The sequence below is a fragment of the Rhineura floridana genome, chromosome 1 (genome assembly GCF_030035675.1).
Source record: "Rhineura floridana isolate rRhiFlo1 chromosome 1, rRhiFlo1.hap2, whole genome shotgun sequence".
NCBI lineage: Eukaryota > Metazoa > Chordata > Lepidosauria > Squamata > Rhineuridae > Rhineura > Rhineura floridana.
The window spans coordinates 119,618,143-119,644,211 of record NC_084480.1 but is presented as its reverse complement, the minus strand read 5'-3'; the positions used below and the strand labels follow the sequence as shown (position 1 = coordinate 119,644,211).

Genomic DNA, 26,069 nt, shown 5'->3' with positions numbered 1-26,069 from the left:
CTTCGATGGATAATTGCCATGGCACAGAATTTTGCGACACTACACGTAATTTGAGGGTATTGATCTGATAAAAGATAAGTTGTATAAAAAGAAAGGTCCCGGCCAGGAATCAAGTTGATGATTGGAGTTATATGCAGGAGGTGGAGATCATGATAAAAAGGGCAAATTAAGAGTACATGGGTTACTGTTTCAATTTGTCCCATCCCACAGGGGCATAATCGCTTCGTATGGGGAACTCCCCGATATCTGCCCTCTAGAAGAGCAGACGGGAGCACGTCGAACTTCGCCAATGTAAATGCTTTTCTGTATCTCACATTAGGTAGCGAGCTGAAGTAATGCGGGAGCACAAAGCCCCTAGTGTGGGAAGAAGAATCGCAATGAATTGTAGAGTTTTGCTATTTGCTACTAGGATTGCAAATCAGTTACAAGAAGTACTGTATCTTGCAGCAGGTACTATCAGGTGCAAACAAAGGAAGAGTGAAAGCAAAAGGAATAGGAGGGCAGACATAATTTGCACGAAAGAAACCTATGTTATTTTAAGGTACATTACTTATGGTTTTAAGTTGAATCTTATACAGTGTTCATTAGCTTAGTAAACCACAGTAGTGCTTGGATATTTGGGGGGGAAAGAGTGGTATGCAAAAGAGATACAGACAAAGATTTTCATGGAATAAGCTAGGAATATTTTTAGCTTTCTCAGTTGCCAACAATTATATTTTGCCATTTTCAGAAGATGTATGAAAGACAAAGATATTTCAACTGAAAATGGAAATGGACTGTCTTCAAGTTGCTCCCGACTTATGTCGACCCTATGAATAGGGTTTTCATGGTAAGTGGTATTCAGATATATTTTACCATTGCTGAAAAAAGTACAATGAAAGCATCTGCCACTGCCAGTAAACAGGGAGTTCCAAAGCATAGGTGCTGCCACACTAAAAGACTGATTTCTTAAAGAGCAGGACAAGTGCTATGTGGCACCTGTAACATAGAAAGCACACCTTGGCCTGGTAGCAAATCAGCAACAAGTGCAGATTTCAGAGCAGATGTATTATGTGCTGATAGGATCTCACTCATGTCAGCAATCGTGCCACTGCATTCTGCATTAACTGCAGCCTCCAGGTCAGGTTGTGCTACATGGGAATTTCTGTGACGTTGGCTAACTGGCTGCCAGGACTTTTTTAGCTTTGGGTTTTGGTTAGGAATCCTTACTGGTTGTGGGATGCTGAGTTTTCTGCCTTTCTCATAGGAATTTTGTTGTGGTAGGTATTGTATTGTATTTAGGAAATCATCACTGTCTTTTATTTTTATTTTTCTATTTGCATTTCATTTATCTTTAACCTCTCATCCATAGAAGCAACAACAGAGGTTCCATGCACTCAACTCAATCCCCTTAAACCCACTGGTGATGTACTTTGTTGGTTGAATGACAGTTTGTTTCTTGCCCAATAGTGGTAAAAGAGAATTCACATACTGGGAATTGTGGCTGCAATTGTTGTTGTTGTTCCGAAGCTGCTGCCTGTGAAGGTAGACCAAATCATGTGTGTTTTCTCTCTGTCAGTTTATTTCTCACTGGACTTGGGTTGGCTGTCAAAGTGAGTTTATAGCAGCCCACAGGGGAGACAGAAAAGGGTAGAGAATATTCTTACTCTTACTCATTTCTCAAAACTGCAGTGAAGGGTCAAATCTGTAAAGAGGTTTGGAGCAGCGATGTTAAAAGGCAGGGGCAGGGCATTCCAGGCAGGGGTTTGCCAACCCTGCTCGGATATGGATATCTTTGCAGAGGATACCTAGTCAAGCTTTACCAACAGCACAATCCAAACTATATCGGTGGTGGTGGTGGTGGTAGAAGAAGAAGAAATTTATATTCCACCCTTCCACCCAGTAGGAGCCCAGGGCAGCAAACCAAAAGAAATTTAGATCCTCAAGGATCATTTCTGCTTCCCTCAATGCCACAGAGATGAAAAAATTGCCTTTTGCTTTAACTATGAGATGAAAGGGAAACCCCCAGCAGTACTGCACTCGTGCCTGTTGCAAGATTGTAGTTATTTGTTTCTTGTGTTTCAATGTTTCAGGGCAAATATCTGGATAAATTTGAATCTCAGCAGTCGAGTACTTCAACACATGGAGGTTTTGGAATGCACAATATTTATTTATTTATTTATTTATTGCCACCAATCTGGCTGCTGCATTTTGCACAAGCTGCAGTTTCTGAACCATCTTCAAAGGCAGCCCCACATAGAGTGCATTGCAGTAATCTAATCTGGAGGTTACCAGAGCATGGACAACTGAAGCCAGGTTATCCCTGTCCAGATAGGTATTTATCAAAGCGGAGAATTAAGTGTCTGGGGTTCCTGCCATTTTGTGATCTCTGCTCTGGGGTTCTAAATGCTAGTTCAAAGTGTGCTGAAGCAAACTCAAGATCTATTCCCAGGTCTTTAAACCACTGGGTCAAAAATCCTACCGGGTCCCCTCCTTCCTCTGATTTCAGGGGACACTGAATTTTAATGTTGATTCTACGCTCCAAATTCTCCTGCTCCTCCATTCTCTGGTGCAGATCATAGGTTTCCTATGCTTGTTTACTTGCTTGTTTTTAATACTCAATTCAAGAGCTTCACTTGCAGTTTTTGCAACTTCCCTCAGTTGAGTGTGCATTTCTTGTAAAGTAACATTTATTGGAGATAAATCCGCTTTTAGATCTTTCATGAAGGCTTGCCTCATTAAACAAAACTCATCAGACAGATCTAACTCCTTTGACAGATGGTTAGTCAATTTCAGGACCTTACCGCTCTGATTCCTGCCATGTGCCATATTAGCATCGTCTTCACTTGACAAATCAGAAGCATCAGAGTATAAAGTAGAAGAAAAACACACACTTCTAAGTGTCAACTGAAGCCAGATTATATTCCCCTACAAGTTTTATTAAATGAATGCTGTAGTGCTTGTAAATATTACTGGTTTATAATGTGAAAGGCCTGTTTTGAGAGAGGAGCTCTAAGCTATGCATCCATCTTACTTCTCAGCTAGCCATGCACCTGCATACCAAGAGTTCTTAAAAATAATTTTTGTCATCCTTCCATGCCTGTTATTTCTGCACATGGTGCAAAATGTACTTTCTGAATGAATTATTTACTTTTAACTTGTATAGAACATTGAAAGATGGCAAGTACTGTATATAGTCACCTTTGCTGTATTCTACTGGAGAGGCTCTATAGTTGAGACAGCTAGCTTTTTCAGCATAGTTTAAAGTTAAAGCTTTGGTTTCTTATGAAAAGAATGAGATCTCAAACATAATTACTGAAGATGACTCAAGTTAAAGAAATGCAAAGGGTCACCCTGTTGCTGGTATGATGTTTGTTCCCAACAAGAAACTATAGAATGCTTCTGGTACAATGCATGGCTATTGGCAACGCTGGAAATGTGGTTCCTCACCTCAGGGGGAGTAAAGCTTAGCAATGTCCACATGCAAATGCTCTTAGGTATTAGACTTAATGCTGTTGTTGATACTTTGCCATTGGTTTCTGAAATTACTATTATCAAATGTGTTGTATCCAATCCGAAGGATTCAAATCCTTTAATGATGAATTTCTACATCTCAAATCACCCTTGTTTATCTCTCAACCATGATCCAGCGTCCAATAGCATCTGTCATGAACCACCCTGTTCAGATCTTGTAAGTTCAGGACTGTGGCTTCTCTTAGGGTCAAATCTTCTTTAATGGAATCAATCCATCTCTTTTTGGTCTTACTCTTTTTCTACTCCCTTCTGTATTTCCCAGCATTCCTGTCTTCTTCCAGTGACTTATTTCCCAATGAGTGAAAAGAAGATTATTTTCCAGTGAATCATGTCTTCTCATACTGTGTCCAAAGTATGATAACCTTACTTTCAGGGCCGGCTCCAAGCATGCAAGGGCCCTTGGGCATCAGCTTGCCCTGGCCCCCCAGGTGGGTGGGTGTGCGCACATGCGCGTATGCATGCACGCATGGCCCCCACATGTGCCCCCCACGGCCCCCCTACCTGTCTAGTCTTTACCATTGCCCTTAATGAAGATGGCGGCCGGCGTTTCCCTAAGGGGAATGAAGCCTCCGCCGCCATCTTTGTTGATGGCACACGTGCGTGCTACACGTGCACATCTCTGCCATCAACTAAGATGGCGGCAGTGGCTTCAGTACCTTAGGGAAGCTGCAGCCACCATCTTCATTAAGGGCAATGCTAAAAAGCCAGCTGACAGGTAAGTGGGGGAGTGCGGATCGTGGAAGGGGAGCGTAGGGCCCCTCAGGGGTTCCTGTAGCTCTGGGGCCCTCGGGCCAGTGCCCAACCTGGCCGCCCTTTAGAACCAGCCCTGCTTACTTTCATCATTTTAACTTCTTTAGTTTCATTCTTTTAGTTTCTAATAATATTTCTGGTTTAATTTGTTCTATGACCCAATTATTTGTCTTTTCACAGTACACCACATTTCAAATGAGTTGGTTTTTCTCTTTTCCTTTTATTTTTTACTGTCCAGCTTTCACATTCACAAGTTTCAGTCCCCCCCCTTCCTTCTTTGCTAGTCACTCAAAAGCACAGTCTAAGAGTACTGTGAGAAATTCTTCTTTCAGTTTGTGGAAAGGAATGTTATCTTCACTGGTATTGAAAACACTGAAGGCCACGCTGTACTGCATAGCAAGATTGAAAAAGTAACAAAGTAACTCCCCTTCTTCTTCGTCCCACTTAGGAATGTGAAGCACCTCATGGCCAAACTCTAACTTAGAGCACCCAGTATCTAGTGTACTTTGATGTCCATGGGGGATCAGTTTCTGATGACAATCAAGCCAGCACTTCACAGTGACACTGGCACCATGACCAAAGTATAATCAGAGAATTCCATGTCTACTTTTCATATACAAAACTCTGAACATGGCCACAGGCTAAAAAACAAAAAGTTTAGAATGTAGTGTATTGTTATGTGTTTGTCTGTCCTCTTCTGTTTTTCACCAATGGGGAATCCTCTTTAATGGGAATACCCAGTCCCAAGTGCAAAGCAGCCAAATTGTTAGTTGCTATTTTTTTGTTTTTGTTATTTTATTTTTATGTTTTCTTTCCTGCAGTAAATATTTTATTTTTATGTTTTTCTACGGACTCATTTTTTTCTCAAAGAAATGTTTGATTTTTAGTTTTTTTGTGTTTACCACAGAAGATTTTTATTAAATGCATTTTGAATCCTGACAAATCACTGGCATGAAGCCAGTACCAACACTTAATTAGATAAGTACTTCACTGCAAGAAGGCTTGATGACACTGCAAAAATTGTTAAAGTAAAAGAAAAATATATCCCAAAGAAAGAGTGCAACCCCCCCCAAACACTGTTTTTTTACAGTGGTTTTCCTTATACTGTTTACACTGTGTTTCCTAACACTGATTTGATTCTTTACATTGATGGTTCTTGAAAATGTGATGACTCTAGGAATTTGATTGTTGGCTATGCTGTTGTTTCTGATCATGCTATTCTTGAAGCTCATTTCCTTCTGGGTATCAAAAGCACCCAAGCAGCTGAACTTGTCACTCTTCCCCAAGTCTGTACTATAGCCTCTGGTTGAACTGTAATCATCTATACTGGTTCTAAAAATGCTTTTGGTGTCTGTAATTCTGTAGATCAGTTTTGGAAACAAAGGGGGTACCTGACTCCTTCAGGTTCTGCCATGTCACATGGGCATTTGATTAATGCACTTCTGGATGCTATTCTCCTTTCATCTATCATTTATGTTATTCATTGTGAGGCACATTCTAACCCAACAGATTCTATTTCTCTAGGCAATCAGCGAGCAAATGGAGCTGCCTGCCATCCTTTCATCTTGCTCAAGTGACCCACAGAATGGCTCACATGAGTGAAATGAGGGTAGCTGAACAATCCTGAATACACTGGCATGCGCCAGGTATCCACCAGGAGGCAGCATGTGTCACATCCTCCTGTGCCACTTGTCAACAATTTTCTATGGCTTCATCTAATTAACCCCATTCTGCAATCACCATACTGTTTGGTGATTGTATGTGTCTTCAGTGGATGGTTGGAGTACCTCCCCTTGCTGTGAAGAGGCCTGTTTTATTCTATCCCAACTACAAAAGGTGACAAGTCTATTTTGGTCATTATCTGGCACTGGACACCAGTATTTCTTTTGGCAAAGATGTCTCAAGGCAATGATATTGCGCAAGCTTGCAACCTTTTACCACAGTCACTCAGGGGGAGGGGGTTGATTATTCTTTTCATTATTTAACTTCTCTGGTTAGCATCAACAAATCATAGAAAGTTCAGTTCAGCTTCCACTGAACATAACCATCCGGACTCCTGAGCATGAACTCTTAACCAGCCACTCTACAGTATGTTTCAAGATCACAAAAATTGTTTTATTCTACAGATTGTGGATATTCCTTGTAATATTGAATAATTGAATGCTCATGCATTGTGCTTTCAGGATTTGATTATTTAACCATTGCTATTTTTCATTACATAATCTAAGTGTTATAGGATGGATTTGCTTTTTAAATGCCAAGAAGGTGATGTTCTTTGATTTTCTTAACAAAGTCTTAAAGAATGGTTAGGCATTAGTATATGTGGGTAAAGAATGTTTGTATATGACAACCAGTTGTCATTATAAGCTTGTCAATGTGTGTGTCACCATGTGCTTGTCAATGGTAGTGAGTGACATGATCGTTTTCCTAGCTGAGGGTTTTGCAATGTTTCAGCTATTTGTTTTAAGATGTGATATTAACCTTATATAAAATCTTGAACCCATTGCATGAGGCTATGAGCTCGCTGATCTCCAACAGTTACTTTCTCACCCTAGGTTACAGAAAAAAGTAGTAGTAGTGAAACAATTAGGAGAGCAAACACTCCAAATAACACATGAAACGCCAGGTCATCACCAACATAACAGCCCAGATTAAACAAATAGGTACACACAGGTGGTGGGATGGACTGCTGGCCTGGAGTGAAGGAGCAAAAGGAGGTTTATCCCTTTTAATACACCCCATTGTGGTGATTTTGGTGATTCTGGCCATCATCTTAATAGCCCTGGTAAGATGGATCCTGTCCCAAATGACAGTTACATCAGCAAGAAGAAAGCATGAGAGTCCAAGCCAAAACAGAGGTGCATAAGGTGTGGGGAAAACATCTGAAGTATTCGGGTGTTTTTCAACGAGGGGTTACAAGAGCTTGGCTAACCCCCACTTTGGTTCATTTGGAGTCAAAGGGGTGGCAAGGCCATGAAGCACTCCGGACCACATTTCTCACACCACACCCCATTTTCTGGCTCGTTATGCATTCCTGCAGTACTGTGGAAGAGGACAGAAGCAAGGCCATTCTGTGGGCAACTGAAATAAATATCTTCTTCCTTGACAAGCTTCCCTCAAGCTCAGCAGAACGATCTCATTGTTTAAAGAAAACATTAGAAAGTAAAGTGACCTGTTTTCTGATTGCCAGCAAGATACATACACACAACATGGATTATCTCACACCCAATTTTTTTTTTTACAGAGGAAGATGCTAATACTGACTGAATGGGCAAATAAAATAAATAATAATAATAAAATAATAAAATAGAATGTATGAAGCTAGTGTTATAGCTAGCTTCAAAGCGGGGAGCTGATGGAGAATTCTTATATTCAAACAATAAATAATGTCAGCTTTTACAGGGAGATGTCAGCATCGGAGGGATGCAGGCTGGGCTATAAATTCCTTAGTAACTGTCAGGGTCATAAAGTCTTTAGCCGCAACTTGGGTTATAAATCTGCCAGGCTAGAGAGATAACCAGGGGGAAGGCAAGAAAATGTCAGAGGGTTTGTTCAGAGCTCACGTGCCAAGTCAGTGTCCAAGAAGCAAAGTCAATGGGGGATTCTTAGTCCAGTTTTCCGAGAGGTCAGTCTGAGAGTCTAGGTTCTGGAAGACAGGAGGAATGCAGAGCTCACACCTGACGTTGTAGTCAGCAGCCTGCTGCAGTCATGAACTGCCTTTTAAATCCCACCCCCTAAGGCAGGTGCAGGTAATCAGCCTCCCGGCTTCCAAGAGCCTGCTTGTCTTAAATGGCCAGGCCAGCTATGCTGCTGCATGACTCTCTGATGTCTTTGCTCTGCAGGTGGGAGAGGAGTCTCTTGTTCACTGTCTGTATCTGGTTGAAAGGCTTCAGCTGTGTCTTGGATACTCTCTAGCTGAGGTAGAGCTGGTGCTGTGTCCTCAGTCCTCAGGAGTTTCATCTGTTCTTCCCTCTGGGTCTGCTTCTGTTACTCCCGAGTCCTCCTCCTCTTCCCCCTCTGAGGACTCCTCCGAAGGAGGCATGACAAATAAAAATATATTCTTTGGGAATTATAAGGTTATAATATTTCTAATAGTGTAGCAGTCGTCTAAAAGTCCTTTCCTTTGTGTACTGTCTCTCCTGCCTGCTAAAGCTGAAATGCATAAAATACTTGGCACAGCTTGAACTCTGAAAAGATAAGATAGTGTAGAACACTGTGCTGAACATCTTGGTATCTCCAAGATGTAGGAAAAATTGCAATAGTTAAAATGCTTAGCTCAACAGCGGGAGTACTCAGCTCATAATGAAAATGTACTGAGATGTGAAGTGTTGAACATTACCAAATTGACTAGAACATAATATAAACAGTGTAATGCTCATGCAATGTCTATGCAATGACTATGTAATACTGTAATGCCTCTGTAATACTGATGTGTAAACTCCTGATTTGTTAATGCTAATTTCTTTGTCCTGAAGTGTATAAAAACTCCAGGCAAGCAGTACCATGGGGCAGTTCTTCACTCACTCAGAGGGAGACTGACCAAGCGTATGCTTGTCATCCAGTAAAGGCCTACCTTTTTGCTGCAAGCCTGTGTCTTCAAGTCCCTCAAGGACCCCCAGTCCAATGAACTACAAAATTCCCCCTCATTGTCTCCCCCCCCTTTCTCCACAGAGCCTTGTCAGACTTTTCCCCCTTGCCTTGAAAAAACAAATGCTTGCCTGTTTGGCAGATTCGGCAGATAATTGCCAATTATCATTCAACCATCGATTTTTCTGTCTGTCAGTTTCATTTCCTGACATGTTTGCAGTAAAGCCCTTTTTTAAAAAAGTAGCTATGTACTTAATGGGGGGGAAGGGGGGAAGGAAGGCTATAGCAAACACCGGTGCGGGAGGACAGAGCGAGTCAGAAGTGGCTGGTTAAGCCACCGGAGACAAAATGGAATTCATGGTGAATTTAGTGGGTGGCGCAAGGGGAGTATCTGAAAGTGACGATCCACCCTCCCAGCAAAAAAAATCAAAGCAAAGTGCCTACATGGAGGAAAGCAGAGAAGCAGAGATGGTTTTTCCTTCACTTTTCGCATTATGAGCGGATTGGGTTAATACGGATTTAAAGGGGGAAACTGTGCGATAGCTTCTGCTTGCCTGCAACGTCATGTGAACCATGCAAATTAAACAGGGATGCAAGTAGCATCAATCTCATAGTAAGTTGCTGTGTGAACGAGCCCTTAGATGCTTCACTGTTGTCTCAAAATAAGAATGTCCATGGCAAACTTCCCTCCAAAGCTATCTTCTCCCCATGCATTTATAATGTTACCATCCGCCCTGTTGATCAGGGACACAGTCTTGGCTTTGACTCTTTCTCCTTTGTTCCCAATATTCAGTGCATTGGCAAATCATGTCACTTCTTTTAAAACATAACAACACAGAGGAACAGAGATGGGGCTGAACAACGAAGAGAACCTGTATGTGGATGGAGACTAAGTTGTAAACAAACAAAATATGTGAGATTCTAGAATGCATATACTACTGTGCTGCAGATTGCAAAACATGTTTACAGCCTATATGAAGTGCCTTAAGTTACAGTTTACATTCTTTTTGGTGCATGGATGGATTTGTAAACATCTTAATTATCCCTATTAGATGGAAAGTTGTTTGATCCAAGAATTAGAATATTCAGGATGTTTTTTATTGAAGCATAAAGCACAATCATTTCTAAGAGAGTATGTGGAATGATCACGTTGCTAGCTTTGTCTGTCCTGTGCAGACAGCTGAATTAATTCAGCTGTAGATTTTCTGTAAATGTATGACATATGGTCAAATAAATATCTTGTCCAGATAATTTTAGAACTAATCTGTTTAGTGTATCTCAGCATGGTAGATTATTTAAATGACTAGTAGTTTACACTGCACAAATTCTAACATGGATTTGTGTATATACTGTACTTCAGAGATTCTAGTGTATTAAGAATTAATAAAAGTATGCAGGGACACTGGAGGTGAGCTGAGGAGAATCCTCTCTTTCTCATTTGGGTAATGCATCTTAAACATTACTGACACCAGTACCTCACTTATACCGAGATAGGTGAAGTTCATAATTAACAGCAAGCAAGCAGTGAGTAGAAAGTGTTCTGAGAGAGTGCAGAAGTGGATGTGGAGGGTTACATCCTGTTTTCTCAGCTGGGATTGCTTATTTGCAAATATCAACCTCATCCTATGAAATGACCCAAGAATTTTGATCACATAAACAATTTGTTAATTATCTCACAGTAACAATAAATCAGTGTACTATACGAGAGACCAAGCATAGTAATTCCATTTATCTGTGTTAATTTCACACATTCTGGAAATCTCATTTTAGACTCTTATTGTTCAGGGCCCAGGGTTTCTCATTAAGAAGAGAATCCAGATACATCTTACATACTTGGAGGATAGCATTTATTTAAAGCACGGATGATGAACTAGGGATGGAAAGATCTATCAAATTTGGTTCTCTCAGTTTGTCATTTTTCTAATCTTAAATTCAGTTCTCCGCATTTCTGCAGCAATTTGCAATTTTTTAAAAATCCTCATGAAAATTCTCCAGCATTTTAGTGCAAATTTCTTCTAATAAACTTACTTTGGTAGGCGGTTTTGACTAATGTACACAATTTTGCAAGCCATTTCTCATTGTCCAATGCATTTTCGCATGTTATTTTCATGAATAAATTCATTTTATGCATACTTTCACCTATGCATTTTTGTAAACATTTTTGATTGGCGAACTGCATCATGAAATTTGAAATGTGGATTTCAAAGGATAGTTGTGTTTTTATTCTCATATTGTTTTGGAAAGTGTGGATTTGATAGAATTGGCTTGAAATGCAAACTGAATCAAAATTCTTGCCCATCCCTGTGATGAACTGGTGACCCACCAGACGTTATTGGACTCCAGCTCCCATTAGCCCTAGTAGTATGGTCAATGGTCAGGGATGATGGGAGCTGGAATCAAACAACACTTTCCCAACTTTGGTTTAGAAGGAACTTCTATATTTGTGATTATTTAGTTACAAATAGATGTTGGATCCAAACTTCAGTCCTGCTGGTGTGGGGTGGGAAGTTTTGCCAATGTTCTCCTCCCAACTCATTTGCCAGCACCACCTCCAACGCTATTCCAGAGGGTTGGGTGGTGCTGTAGAACACTATGATAAGTAGCACAGAAAGCTACAGTGGGAGACAGGGATCTGCAAATGTCCTCTCTCCGTCCTCCACTACACATCAGTGGGACCGTTCCACTAGATCAAAAGCCTTGTGTGGGTGGCAGGAGCTTTAATGTCTGTGGAAGGTGAACTGTGGATCCAACCCAGGGGTTTCTTTTTCAAGCATTTTTTTAATCACAGCACCATAGATGTTTTATGCTTCAGCATTCTGCTATCCTCTGTAAAAAAAAATGTGTGTATTTTTAAACGACAGTATAAGAAAATCTGGACCTAAAAGTGCAATCCTACACATGTCTACTCAGATGTAAGCCCCATTACAATATTCAGGAACCTGAACAATTTAAATATATACATATGGAAGTATGAATATATTTAAATCCTGAAAGGCAAGCTAATAAACTAGGAATGTGAACAGTTTGACCTCTGCTTTGTTCTGATCTGGCTTTAAAGACTTAAGTATATGACTCTCTTCTTGAAACCAGGGTTACATTAGTAAGGGACTTCAAGTTAGATGGATAAAACTCTCTGAGTTGTATAAGCCTGGCAAAAATTATGAAGAAAAACATCTAAGCTTGAAAATATTTTTTCCTTAACTTTGCATTCCATTAATACCTGGTGTTTATCTGATGTTTACATTTTTTATTGTCTCTGTTTTGGTGTGAAGGGGCCTGTCGGGTCATAATTTAATAATCAAATTAAATGTCTTTCCATTATATGTAATTATTTCCTTGTGATACTAAATGAAATATTGAATATTGTTATATTGTATTAATTTGGGTATTAATATGGCTTTTGGTTATCTTAGTTTACATAAAAATAACTTTTAGAAAGTCTTTGGCTTTAGAAAGTCTTTAAGATTCTGCTGCACATCACAAGGACACAAGAATGAACTTTGAATTTGATAGTGGGACAAAAACCAGCTCTAAAAGCTTTTAGACTTGCTTTGCAAAGGCCGCATGCACTATATACGTAGCAGTATCAGAACTGATTTAGTAATAATATATTTGATATATTCTCATATATTCTACTGATATATTTTCATACTACATTTTTCATTAAGGTGATAAAATTGAGCCTTTTAACATTCAGTTGTGTTGTTCAGCAAGGACTTTGGAGTGTAAGCCTGGTCCTTGCAGTCCTCACTCTTGGGATGAGGGGCAAACAAAATGTCCCAGATCACAGCTGCCCCACTGGCCTTGGATTGAGCCTAGGATGGCCAACCAGGCTGCTGCCTATCCCTAAGCAAAACTGCTGCTTGGTTCCTCGATTCTCCTATTTCCCTTTATAATTTTTCTGCCTTTTCTATTCCTGCAAAGATCCCTCTTCTGTTGCATCTGTTGCATCTGTTTTCTTATAGCTTCCTTTCTACCCGTATGCCAATTAACAATATTTGTTGGCTGCTCACTTAACGCTGACCTTAGTGTATCAATTAAGAGTCTGCACTAACTTAGGCTTGGACCTCGATACAGCACTTTGGAAAACAGTCAGTTTTGGTTTAGAGCACTTTGGAGACTGCTGAATCCTGGTTCAGGAAAACCAAAGCTTCATGCCACTGCATTGACAATTGGGGAAATCAACAAATAGCTATATAACTTTCTTCCTTTTGCCAGAAGTGTTTCATCCTTGATTGATAAAATATATGAAATTGTACATTGTAGAGTTTATACACATTTATATGGTGCAAGGGAATATTTTAATGTTTGGAATACTTTGCTTTAGTGAGGGAAGCATTTTGCATTTCTAGGCTTTTCTTTAAGCAGGGGGAGAGGAGGCAGCAGACATGGCAAGACCAATTCTCCTTCCTACCCCCAGCTATGCTCCCTGGCTATTTGTCTGGAGCTGGTAGCCCTTTAATGTAAGTTGCTGGCAGGCATCATCTTTAGTGGGAAGGGGTCTTGACCCTTGCTGTACCAGGGGATTCAGAACTTTAGAAAACAGCCTGGTTTGGTTCAGACCACTCTGGAGGCTGCTGAATCCTGATTCAGGAAAGCCACTGCTTCATGCCACTGCTAAGGAGAAAGTGCCAGAGGAGCTTGACTCAGGGTTGTGGGAACTCAACAGAACCCCTGTTGTTAGTAGCAGCCACCCATGAAGAGAAAGCAGTAAGGACCAGTATCTCCTAGTTGGTACTGTCTATCAAGCATTCCTGGGAACCCTGAGCACTGCTGCTGCCTCTACTATCAGAGACATGGTATCTCAAAAAATGCAGTAAAAACATAGGAGCAGCCTCTGATAAGTTCTTTCTACATCCCTCCCAAAAAGACTGTGAGTGGAAGGGAGGGGAGAGTCTTGGTAAAGTCAGTCCCTGGCTGGAATCACAAAACTACAGCATACATATCACTTCCCTTACACTTCCCACACTGGAATTTTTCCATATAGGGAAAGTTTGGACAGAAATGTTACCATTTTTGCAGAAACACTGCCTGACTCTCTCTTTGTCTCTGAATCGTACATGAGGCTTTGGGAGGGTCAGATTCAGTTTGGAGTGATTTAGTGGAAGCCCAATTTGGCTTGGACATCTCCCAAATCTCTCTGAGAAATTGAGATTTGCCTGAATCCAGTGTGTATCAGTTCTGCAACTTAAAACAAAGATTACCCATGGATCAAGTATCAACAAATTAGGCAAGTTGACCATTTTGTGTGTATTTGTGGGTGGGTGTTCATATCATTGCCCTGTACTTTTATCCTCCTCTTGTACTATTGATATTGAAAAGCACATAGTGGAATTACATCATTTCATTAAAACATAGGCTGTGAACACACTATCCACTTCAAATGCAGGGAGAATTGTTTTTCTGGCTGTGCTGTATAGTGACTTTTGCCGTTGCCTGGATACACCTCCCTTCCCCACTGCTGACTTCAGACCTTTCAGGACCGCCACAGCAAAGTCTTGGGCCCATCACTGTCTCTACCTGAGTCTACAGCAAAGGGTTTCCATTGGCTACACCTGGAGGGGCAACAGGTTGATCTATCAAACAGTTGCAAAATCTCTGAAGCTGAATTTTTCAAGACTCACTCAAGATGATCCAACAAGGTTTTAGAGTAAAAAGAGGCATAGTTTGACTAGTGTTGTGTGTCCTGTTCCAGAAAACAGGTGTAGATGCACTGGAATCGGCACAACAGTAAGTGTGTCTCTACCAAGAGTATTTTAAAAGATGTTTATTTAGGGGGGGGGATGGCAGATACTCTGCCTTGAAACTTCATGGAGGACAGCACAAAATCTATTTGGATAATGACAATATTTGGAAAAATAAGATTAAAGTTCTAAGGGTTCTAATTTGTTTTATTTAAACAACAAATTCATTTTTACCAATATAGAAGATGTCCCATCACCTACAGGGCTGAACCTTCCTCTCCCACAGCAACAGTTCAACAGCAGGGGCAGAGAGGAAAAAGCCGTGAGACTTTGTGGGGACCAAATGGGTTACATACAGCATGAGTCATATTTGGTTTTCCTTTATTAAAAAAATGAAACTGAATATAAATAACGTAATGTTTGGAACAAAGACTTACTTTGCCTGTTACTGATGAATTACCTGTAAGCTATAAACATTTTATGCCCTTACTTCCATCACCATAGCATGTTGATGTTAAAGAATAGTAGGAGAATCTATTATTAAATTCTGCCTTTCAAAATGTATCCAGTTAGGATACTAGAAAAACTCTATAAATGATTAGGTATGACTGGTCCCACCATAACATTTTAAATAAAAAAGACAATGTTCAGCAGACTCAGAAACCACACACGAAGTCTAACAGCATTGTTTTATTAAATTTGCAATTAAGTATATTTTTTTTCTTTGAGTCTGGGCTGATAACCTTCAATGAGCCATGGTTCAAAATCTTGTCTGATCTTTCTAGTCATTTTCTAATCTGAAAGAAAGCCCACATCTAACATGAGAACACTTATAAGGGCAACCTCAACTCAGGGAAAAGACAAGGAAAGGAAGCATTTGTTCACCACGTTGAATATCATTCTTTAGAGCAGCGACATGTATAAAGATGATAAACAGAGCCATGTGGACTCTGCTTAATGAGAACCAAAAGGATGTCACACAGAAGAATGGGAGTTCATCTTTAACACTTTTCTATATGTGTTCTGCATAAAGGCAATGCCTTAGTGTTACATGGCACTGACTGGTCGAGGAATTGAGAACAGAAAGAAAATCTTGGTATGAACAATGAGGTTCCAGAACAGTGAGGTCTGCCACCATCCAGCCATGACAATTGTAGCAGTCAACTTGTCTAAGGTAGTAATTATATTATGAGCAACTGGAACAAGTCACCAGCAAGTCGTTGCTATCTAAAAAGGGAACAAGAGCCATTACATTGAACAAGACTACTTTAGTTCATTCAAATGGGAAAATGTGGGGAAAGATACTTAATATAAGTGCTAAATTGAATACAGCTGTTGAAATACACAGTTAAATTCCCCAGTTTGTATTTTGGAGGGGAAAAAACACAATGTTTGTTGTTATTGTGTGCGTTCAAGTCAATTTCGATTTAGGGCGACCGTATGAATCAGCTACCTCCAATAGCATCTATGATACCTAACCAAGAAAGTGAGATTTGACATCTTAATCTGCATAGGTAGAGCTACTCAGGACAATGCTGCTTCGGAGGACATTTCCATATCATCTCTGTTCTTAGGTGCATTTAACTTTATTAGAATAATTGGCTGCTACCATCTGTTATGTGCCTTCAGGTTGATTACGACTTATGGTGACCTTATGAATCAGCAACCTCCAACAGCATCTGTTATAAACCACCCTGTTCAGATCTTGTAAGTTCAGGTCTGTGGCTTCCTTTATGGAATCAATCCATCTCTTCTTTGGCCTTCCTCTTTTTCTACTCCCTTCTGTTTTTCCCAGCATTATCTATTTCCTTACAATGACTATTGTAATAGTTCTCTTTGTCCCTACGTACTAGTCGCTGTATTAGTTCATTTAGTGTTCTGATCATGTTTCTGTCTCCTTTTGCTTTCCTTCTATCTTTAACCATTGTAAGAGTTTCATGAGTCATCCGCTGAGGTTTTTCTCTCTTTTTAATTAGAGGTATTGTCTTTTTGCATTCTTCCCTGATGTCTCTGACTTCAATCCATAGTTCGTCTGGTTCTCTATCAGCTAAGTTTAAAGCCTCAAATCCATTCCTTATTTGATCTTTATATTCTTCTGGGTGTTATTTAAATTGTATTTTGGCATTATGATTGCTTTGTTCTTCTTTAGCTTTACTCTCACTTTTGATATTACCAGTTCATGATCTGTACCACAGTCTACTCCTGATCTTGTTTTCACAGAAAGTATGGAACTTCTCCATCTTCTGCTACCAATTATATAATCAATTTGATTCCTATATTGACCATTTGGTGATGTCCACGTGTAGAGTCGTCTTTTCAGTTGCTCAAAAGATGTGTTTGCAAGAAACAAATTATTGGCTTCACAGAATTCAATAAGTCTTTCTCCTGCTTCATTTCTATCTCCTAAGCCCAGTTTTCCCACAGTTCCTAGTTTTTCCCTGTTCCCTATTTTTGCATTCCAGTCCAATTCCTCTTCTGTGTTTCCCTTTGGAGCATGGACTTGGATGATGGTTATGTTAATAGGTTTCCAGTTTAATCTCACTGATATAACTCGCTCCAACCTTGCATTATAGCTCCCAATTGCCTTTGCTACATCACTTCTCACTATTAAAGCAACCCCGTTTCTTCTTAATTTCTCATTTCCTGCATAAAATATTTTGTAGTTGCCTGATTGAAAGTGTTCCATTCCCGTCCATTTTAATTCACTCACTCTAAGTTTTGTAATTTTGATGTGTTCTATTTCTTGCTTGACAATTTTTAACTCTCCCTGGTTTATGCTTCTCACATTCCATGTTCCTATTATGTACGTCATACAATTCCAGATGGTCCTTTTGCATCTATGCATATTAGCCTCTGGGCTGCTATTTGGAGTAGAGCAGTGCTGTCTGAGTTAAATAATGTTCAGGTTAAATTCTTACAAGCCATTCTTTGGATCCTAAGATGTGTTCCCAATGCAACTGTATTATTGGAATTGGGCAGGGCTGGCACCAAACTGCAGTGGGACCTCAGCACCCACCCTGCAGCAGGCGCAGACTTAAATAGGCCTGGCCGCATGATCTCCTGCACTGCTGCGTCAATGTGCTAGCACACTGTGTGCAAACACAAGCCATCACCCAATATATCAGTGGGGGCATTAATATGCCCCCGATGCCATCTTGAGTGATGGAAGGCATGCATATGCAGTGTGCTATGGTGTTGATGCAGCAATGCAGTGGATCAGGAGGACACACAGCGAGGCCTGTTTAAGCCTGTGCCACCTCCTGTATCATGTCAGTGTGCTAGCGCACTGAGTGCATGCGCATGCCTGCCATCACCCATTGTTCCAGTCACTATCTTGGCTGATGCCAGACATGGCACTCAGGTCATGTGGCCTGGCATATTTAAGCCAGTGCCAGCTGCATGAGGGAGGTGTTGCCTAGAGGGTGGAGCTCCCGCACCATGATCTGGGCCAGCATTGGCACAGCATAATTTGTGATTGCACCCTGTGACCAAATGCTGGCACAGATCACAGAATAGGAGCTCCATCAGCTCAGCATCAGGAGCCCCTCTCAGCTGAAAGGACCCTCGGCCAGTGCCCTACCTGGCCACTGGTGCCAGGCTTGGAATCAGCACAGTGCATCATTAACAGTGGCTAAATTTCTGTCAACAGCAATGAGAACAGGAAAACAACTTATGACCTGAAACTGCAAGGACCACTTTGTAGACCAACCCAAGATTTTAGTTGCTCTGTGTAACCATTATTATTACATACTGTTAGTGTTTCTATTGTTTTGATTGAGACTGCAGAGCACTATGTTTTTATTGCATTTATCGTATTTTATTCTGTTTTATTTTCGTATTTATATATTGTGCTTCTGCTGACTGTAATAAACTGATGAAGAAGAACTATTGAAATACAGTGTTAAATTCCCCAGTTTGTATTTTGAAACAAAAATGTTTATAAACACATAAAAATACAGAATGAACAGGCTATGGAAGAATCTGTTCTTGTCTGTTTTAAAGACAAGCAGAAGTTGCACACTGTTTTTTTAAAAAAATGTTGTTTGTGTGTGTTCTCTCATTTCTATTGTCCACTAGTCTGAAAGCTGCAGGATGCACAGGAGTGTACAAATGGCAGAGGCATAAACAGTCAAGGAACTTTTTCCATATTCCCTGGTACACAGCTATACTCTGTATCACAATATTAAATGATTTTGCACCCCAGTCTATGCCTTTCTTCATATAACGGGTTAGAATAATACGTCAAGAAACATATTAATGCTCTGAAAGTATCAGAAGCCAAGCTATGCAGAGTAGCATGTGCCTGATGTACAGAAATCAATAATAGACTTGTCTTCAGTGTGCTTGTTTGATTCAGTGTAACTGTTACTTTCCTTCCTAAGCAATAATGCCAGGCAAACTCTTATGGAAACAATGGAACAATTACTATACATGTTTTCAGGACACACACCCTATTCTGTTGTGAAGGGGCAAAGCAAGTACAAAGAAGCTGTGGGGTTATGCCTTTAATCCCTCCCCTGTTGCCTCACAGTTCCTTCCAGATTCCCACTGGGTATTCAAGGTAAATATCTACAGCAGGGAATCTGCTGTACTCATAAAAACAATCTAGAGCTTGCACTATCACCAAGGACAAAAGGAACTTACTGAAGTGCAATTGTAAAACCACACCTATACTTGGTTGAGAATTCCTCCACTCCCCTCTCACTGATAATGCTCAGGCAATGGTGGTGTGGCTAATGAAGTGGCCCCTGAGCCAAAGTCTGACTCTCCTTGGGTTCTGCTGAACTCTCCTAAACTGGTTTAAAAATAGGGGGGAAATAATTCCTTTTAGAAGTATACTGGTACCTCTCTGCAAAAGATACCTAGCTAAACCTAAATAGAAAATCACAAACATGGTGCAGAAGCTAGGGGAATGAGGCAAGGGAGAGAAAGTTGAGCTGCTGCAGCAATCTGCAGCGTTGGAACATCTGAAAAATAGCAACATGGGTGAGCCTTATGGTGGGATTCAAAAAAGCTGAAATGAGAAGAGTGGAACAGCTTTGGTAGGGACAATTGAACAACTTGGGTGTATAGCATGTACTCAGTTATAGGAAAAACTTATCAGCAAACCTCTAAATGAATTTGAAAAGGTCCAGGGTAGACTTTAATAATAATAATGATGATGATGATGATGATCTTCTACAACTCCCCTCATGATGCCCAATAAAACAGCAAAAAAACCAGTTAAAAAGACAAAAGCAAAAGTATCTAAAGCAAAACAAAATTGACACCCATAGCAGAGACGCATTCATCTAGCTGGGAAAGACTGTCAGAACAAAATGTCTTCAGTTATTTCCGGAAAGTGCAGATAATGGGCCCCTGTTGCATCTCAACAGGGATGCAGTTCCACAGAACAAGGGTAGCCACATTGAAAGCCCTGTTCCAGGCTTCTGATATGTTTGGAACTTGCAGGAAAAACTTTCCAGCAGACTGCAGTGACCTACTGGCTATATAAGGGATAAAGCAGTCTCTCATGTACTGTCACCACATAATAAAAAGGCACAGATAATGAGTTTTTATGGGTTATATTGAGTCATATCAGCTAAACTTCCTGCCACATGGTTAGAGCAATGGCACAAGAGCACCTTTGCCAGCAAGTTTATTTCAATAAGGTGATCCACACCATGCTATAAGGGGCATACAGTACTTAAATGTAAAAGAAGGTACTTGATTTATTCATGGCAAGATATGCTTCCTGAGTAGAATCTATTCCTTCACAAGGGCTGATTAATGGTCAAATTATAGGTATAGTCTGCATTAGATATGGCATTGACTTCCAAGAATTTGATTATACATACGCAGGCCAATTCCAACTTGTGACTGGCACATACTGGGATCAGAACTGACTTAACCATAAAGGTTGTTTCTCTATTTACCACCACTACACACCTATTGCCCAGAGCAAAATCAAATCACACACCTAGTTTGGGGGCATCTAGACAGTTCCAACTGAACCAAGCTTCTTGGTAACACAGTAATTATGGCAAACAAGGCCTGTCCTTATATGCGTCACCTCCCACTTAATTTGTTCCTGGTTTGTGGTAAGTCATAGGTAGTCATTATGTCAAAACCAACTAAGCATTGGCTTATGCGTACAAACTAGGATTGCATCGCATGTTCAAACTCAAATTGACAATTTAGATTTGCAGGGCAATTGCAAACCATAGTTTGCTGGTTCTAATATAACTGTAAACCAGAGCTGGAACTAGCCTGCCCCGGGTACATGCTGCCCACCTGCACCTACCTTTCCTACTGTGGTAAACACTAGCTGCGCTGTGCAGACATACCTGCCATCAACCAAGATGGCACCCAAGGCTTCTCTAATGGGCTTATGCCTCCACTGCCATCTTGGCTGATGACACACATGCATGTATGAGCATGTGCATGCCTGCAATCAACCAAGACAGCGGCAGAGGCATCAGCCCCTTAGGGAAGCCTCGGCCACCATCTTGGTTGATAGCAGGAATGCATACAGCACAGCCAGCATTCACCGCAATGGGAGGGATAGGTGCAGTGAGCAGGCAGGCATCACGGGCCTGCATGGTTGTAGGGGGGTGCCTGGGAGTTCCCTCTCTGCGATCTGCTGCAGGGTCAGGAGCTGACACTGCCGCGGATCATGGAATGGGAGTGCTATCCACCCACCCTAAGGAGGGGTCCCAGGCCTGGTCACCTTCTGGCACTGGCCCTGCTGTAAACTATGGTTTGCTGTAAAACAGGAAGTGAATTACTCTTAGTGTGAGAGCGAGAGAAAGAAGGAGGGGGAGGAAGAGCAGAATAGCCTGAGGCTCCTTGTAAGATCTCACTTATATCACCAAACCTATATTTAGTATTATAACAGGGCTGGTAAATTTTAATATAGAAATTATAACTGAAAAAAGAAAGAAAACAAAAATATGAATTCCCAACAAAATACATATCATGAAGATTACATCTAGGTTTAAATCTGTAGCATGATCTAGACACTGTTCCACTGATTTCAATAGAGAAAGTTAAGCATGGATTTTAAAATCTCTTAAATTTAAATCAATGGGATTCAAAATGCTTAAGTCTGGTTTCATTGTGCTCAGAGTTTCAAAACTGCTATGTGACAGAATTTGAATGTTTTTACTACTGTTATTTTTCTTAATTTATCTTTTCCTCTCCCACCTTTCCACATATGATTAAATAACACTTTAATTGTTTAGTGTTTATTTTACACTTTGCCAAACCAAAAGAATGTTAAACCCACAAAAACCAGCAATAACTTCCAAAATTCATCTTACCTCATCAATATTTGCCCAAGATTGTTTTTATGTTTTAGAAATATTACATGCAAATCAGTGCTTGTACATCATATGATAAAGATTTCTGTAAGACTACAATCTCCTTCAGTAGGACCTGTGGCTATATACACACTATTTTATTCTAAGCCTCTACGTTTTGCTACAAATGAGAGCAGTCTCATTCATTAAATCCATCATAACATTATCAGTCTCATTCACTAAGTCCATCAGCATCATAGTAGTCGTCGTCTTCATTATGCTGAATGAAATCTTAACGTGGTCTATTTTTCTTATATAGAAAATACAACATTCTAGGAATGTTGTATTCCACACCATCTCAGCTTTAGCTCACACCAATAGGGGGATACAGAGTGAAATTTAACCACACCAGTGATGGACAGATCCATGGAAAATCCTCAGGTTCTGAACATTATCTTAGCTGGCAAAAGGCATAAATCAGATATATACTTAACCCCTCACCCCATAATATAATACCAGATTTCATACTGATCAGACAATATATTATTATTAATAATAATAATAATGCTTCTTCTTCTTATTATTATTATATGCTGCCCTTCTTCCCAGGAGGAGCCCAGGGAGTCAATCAAAAGTACTAAAAACTATAAAACATCACAAAACAGACTAACAAATATTAAAACAAAACATCCTCAACAACAGATTAAAGCAAAGCATCTTTAAAACATTTTAAAAAAACCCACACATTCTAAAACATCTTAAAAAGCAATTCCAACGTGGACACAGGCTGGGATAAGATTTCTACTTAAAAGGCTTGTTGAAAGAGGAAGGACTTCAGTGGGCACCGAAAAGATAACAGAGATGGCACCTGTATAATATTTAAGAGGAGGGAATTCCAAAGGGTAGGTGCCACAAAACAAAAGGTCCACTTCCTCTGTTGTTTGAAATGGACCTCCTGATAAGATCATATCTGCAGGGGGCCCTCACCTGGAGAACATAGTGATCGACTGGGTATATAAGGGGTAAGACAATCTTTCAGGTATACTGGTCCCAAGCTGTATAGGGCTTTGTATGCCAAAGCCAGAACTTTGAACTTTGTCCAGTAGCTAATGGGCAGGCAGTGCAATTCTGTTAGCAGCGGGTTACATGTTGGCAATACCCTGCCCCAGTGAGCAGTTGTGCTGCCCCTTTTTGCACCAACTGCAGCTACTGGACTAGCCTCAAGGACAGCCCCACATAACGCACATTACTATAATCTAGCCTTGAGATTACCAATGCATGGACAACAGTGGTCAGGCTATCCAGGTTCAGAAACTGCTGCAGCTGTTTTACTAGCCGAAGCTAGTAAATTGCACTTCTGGCCACTGAGGTCACCTGGGCCTCTAGCAACAAAGATGGATCCAGAAGCACCCCCAGACTACAAAACTGCACTTTCAGAGGGAGTACGACCCCATCCAAAGCAGGCAACTGATCAATTATCTGAACTCAGCAACCACCAACCCACAGTGTCTCTGTCTTGCTAGGGTTCAGACTCAGTTTATTGGCCCTCATCCAGCCCACCACTGAGTCCAGGCACTGGTCCAGGGCTTGCATGGCCTCTCTCAATTCAGATGTTACAGGGAAACAGAGCTGGGTATCATCAGCATACTGCTGACACCCCAGATCTCCTGATGACTGCTCCCAAGAGCTTCATATAGATGTTAAACAACATGGGGGACAAGATGGTACCTTGCAGCACCCCGTAGCACAACTGCCAGGGAACTGAAAGACAATCGCCCAGTGCTATTTTCTGAAAACGATCCTAGAGATAGAATTAGAACCACTGTAAAACAGTGCCTCCAATACCCATCTCACCAAGTCGGCCCAGAAGGATACCATGGTCAATGGTATCAAAAGCCACTGACAGATCAAGTAAGAATAACAGGGTTGCACTCCTCCTGTCCTTCTCTTGGGAAAGGTAATCCATCAGGATGATCAAGGCCGATTCAATCCCATAACCAGGCCTGAGCCCAAACTGGAATGGGTCAAGATAATCTGTTTCATCCAAGAGTACTTGAAATTGCTACACCACAACCCTCTCAATCACTTTCCCTAAAATGGGGGTATTTGCAATCTGAGCAGTCGGATCACCACCTCTTTCAGTGCAGATGGAACCACTCCCTGCTGCAATGTTACATTGACCAGACCATGCCAGTAGGGGGATGGAGAGCCCAGCAGGAGGGGGGCGAGGACTTGGACTGGGGAAGGACCCAGTGGAGGAAGAGACAATGAAGCAGCCCACGCTCCAGCCGTTGACGGGTCACCTCCAGCAGTCCCAGATGCCCCCCTGGAGAGTCCATCAGACCAACCACTCACTCCTCTGTCCAACGAGGCACCTCTCCCAGTACCCATGCCACTGCTGGACAGCTCTCCCCCTGCCGAGGGGGAGGACAGGACAGAGACCGAGGCCTCACCTTTGCTCCGGTCCAGGAAGCGAATGCGGTGGGAGATTCAACAATCCCAGCTCAGGAGGAGCCTGCTGTTATGCGCATGCCTCCAGCAATGATTCGGGGTACACATAAGCAGGGAGCCTGCCCAGACCTACTTAAGGCAAGCAGGTAGGGTCAATTCCTGAGTCAACATCTTATTGCTGCCAAGTTGTGCCTAGTTAGCTAGAGAAGGATGCTGAGTTCTGAGTAGTAGGTAGATTCATGAAGCACTCTGAACTAAAACTTTCTCTTACTTCAATAAAAGAAAAAACTACAGCTGAGTCTGGGTCTGAGTTCTTCAGGTTCAGGCAGGACACTCTAGATACTTGCTTGAAGGCTTGCTTGAAAACTTGGTCATACCCCATCAGCAAGCTTCAATAAGCCAAAAAGGGCAAGGGCCAAGAGGACACATTGCTAGCTGCATTGTCACAAGCACCTTGTCAATATCATCAGGCCGCATCAACTGAAACCAATCCCAAGAAGTTGCAGCAGACGTTGCACTGGATACCTCACTGGGGACTATAGTAGATGTGGATGGGGCATCAAGATTGCTATGGAGGCAAGCAACTTTACACTCAAAGTGCTTTGCAAATAATTCATAGTGGGCCTCCAAGGCGTCTAAAACTCCATTTTCTGGAGTTGATGTCAACAGACCTCTGACAATACAGAAAAACTCCACTTGACAGAGTTTTTCATTATGTTTTAATGAATAGAAAGTTCAAGCCTCATACAGTGGTAAAACATTTAAATGGCCAGAGATACTGGGTTGTATCCAAATCCCATTATTGGAGTTTCACTCAGGAAACCAACCAGTCATGGAAGGGAAGCACAGTTTTCACCAGGTCCCTGCTCCCACTGAAATTTGCTCCAGAGGACACCCAGAATAACATGGGAGGTGAAGAGACTGCAGAGTGAATTGGCAAAATTTGCCTCCCTTTCCCAAAAGCGGCAGCCTTCTCATGATCATCAGCTCTTCTGCAAATGAAAGGAGACCTTCCATATGTATAAGAGTTATTTTAGACCCCATGCCCTTGACTGCAGAGCCACATTTGTGGCTACACACAATGAAATTACAGTGAGGCAACATGGTCACAGCAGCCTCACTTCCACATTCTGAATATAATGTGCACCCAAGGTGTACCTACAAAGGGCCTGATAATGCATAATCCTTAACCATCAAAATATTGGCAAAGATTATGTGTTATTAGGGCTATGTACTCTGAACTCAGTTCCTATGTATGTCAGTTACTAAATTGTGCCAACTTTGTCTAACATATGTAGACAAAGGTGTAGAACTGCTATGGCTGTGCTGATAACAAAGAGTATTAAGTAGTAAGTGCAACTAACCAGATAGAGCAGCTCCCTCCCTCTCTCAACAATCCAGTAGATAAATGAAACACATGCAGCGTCGCTGGGAAGAAATTGGTCCTAACTATTTAATACCAGAATTTAAAGTGGAGTAAAACATCCTAAATGACCACCTTATAATCGCATTGAAGTAGTGACACTGGCATTAATGTGAATTGAAAATGTTTCTGATGTTTAAGTGGCAGGGTACTATTCTCAATAATTCCAGCAGACTATACTACATATTATAAAATTAAAATAAAACTAGTACTCGAGCAGTCAATCTAAAGGCAGCCTTATTTGGTGGACTGTTACCAAGTTGCTTGGTTCAACTGGCGCTCTGAGCATTCCAGCCTCACTGGACATTTCCTCAGATGAGTTACTCCAACCTCAGCTAATTCACCTCCTTGACTCCCTCATCCCATCCCCTTTCCTCCTTT

At 41.1% G+C, this 26,069-nt stretch overlaps 1 protein-coding gene across 5 annotated transcripts in view; it reads right to left on the bottom strand.

Moving 5' to 3' along the window:
- Positions 1-26,069, bottom strand: part of ADAMTSL1 (ADAMTS like 1) — an 815,531-nt gene that overhangs the window by 693,693 nt on the left and 95,769 nt on the right. The gene's annotated exons all lie outside the window — the stretch shown is intronic.